We start from the raw sequence: 1765 nt of genomic DNA on the forward strand, positions 1-1765 counted from the left end.
ATAGGCTTTGAAATGTGAGATGAAATTTCTGGTAGACACAAGAGAGTAGAGGAAGAGAATGAAAAGTAAAGAAGAAGGGAGGGAGATGAGGGAGACAAGAGAGAGGGCTAATGCTCACTCTGAGGAGCAGCCACTAGTGACCCCAGACAGAGCATGTCCCGTGGAAGTTGGACTTGATAAAGCATCACCCACAACTGCATAAGACAATTTCTTGTAATTTTGTGAGTAAATTCCTAATATGTCTGTTTTAGCGACTTTTCTATTGTTGTGGCAAAACACCATGACTAAGGCAATTTAGGAGAAGAGGGTTTATTCGGCTTATACTTCCTTATCACTGCTTCCATTTCCAGACGGTTAGAGATGTGGTAGAGCAAAGGCATGGTGGCTGCAGATGGAAGCTGAGAGTGCACAACTTGAACCTCAGACAGGAAGCAGAGGAATCAAAATGGGAATAACACAAGTCTCCAAGCTCTCCAAGATTTCCCGAGTGAAAGAGTCCAGAAGGACCACACCTCCTGATCCTACCCAAACAGCACTACTAACAGGAGGCCAAGTATTCACATGTCTGCAACTGCGGCTGACGTAGTTAGCATTCGTACCACCACAATATCATTTCCTGGTTCTGCTTCTCTGGTAGAAGCCCTCGATCAACCTATCTCCTAATCTCACAGAACTTTGATTCCTGCCTCGATGTTTCCCCTCCTCTCTCTCTCTCTGTCTCTCGTCAATTTGTTAATTTACTTCTTTGAATGCTTTGAAATTTTTATTAAGATGTCTTGAAACACAGTTTCTTTACTGAAAGCTCTTGAGTCTGAAGTGTTCCTTTCCTCAGTGGATTCATGACCTGTGAATTTGGATATAATTCCTGCAGGGGTTTACAGTTCATGTCCTTTATGTATGAGCCCTGGGTAGATGGTTTATGCTTGGATCACTTCAGAGTCATCTTCTGCTATCCCCTGTGAGTCTGTCTCTTTCTCTCAACATGTTTTATTCTAAAACTTATTCATCCTTTTCAGGTATACAAATAATGTGTACTTTAATTTCCACAGTAATTAATCTACTTTTTGTTTCTAGTGTCCACTTTTTTTCTGGAGATGAAGAAGGGCAAGAAAAATGGTCTCTTAAAGAACATTAGATCCATTTTATCTTTAATAAGAAGGTGAATTTTTATTCTATTTCACCACTGATTAGTCTACACTTCAGTTTTCTCACTCTTTAGGAAATGGAGGCATTGCCTACTGCATTAAGGAAATAGATTAATTTAAAACAATTTTAATGTCATTTTATTCTGTTTTATTTTGAGATGTGGACTATATATGCCTAGACCTTCATATGTAGTCCAGGCTGGCTTGGAACTTCCAGAGACCCACCTAATTTTGCTTTGTGAACACTTTGATTAAAAGTATGTGCCAGGGAGTAACTGGGAGCAATGGGACCAGGCACACAGGAACTCCACCAGCCCAGTGGCTCTGGTTCCTTCTGGTCTTTCTGGGTTGGTGTCCTGAGCAGACCTTGGGCACAAGCTCTGTAGCCAGTCCCACAACACCAGGAGGAAGCTCCACTCCCGGGTGCTCTAACAAGCCCAGGATCACAGGATCCCAGAATCACAGGATCACATAGACAGCTTGACTTTGAGGAATTCTGATACAACCAGGAATACAGGAAGGACAGGCTCCAGTCAGATTTAGCAAGGACACGTAGCACTAGAGATAACCAGATGGCAGGGGGCAAGCATAAGAAAATAAACAACACAAACCAAGGTTAC

This window comes from Mastomys coucha, unplaced genomic scaffold (genome assembly GCF_008632895.1).
Source record: "Mastomys coucha isolate ucsf_1 unplaced genomic scaffold, UCSF_Mcou_1 pScaffold9, whole genome shotgun sequence".
Taxonomy (NCBI): Eukaryota; Metazoa; Chordata; class Mammalia; order Rodentia; family Muridae; genus Mastomys; species Mastomys coucha.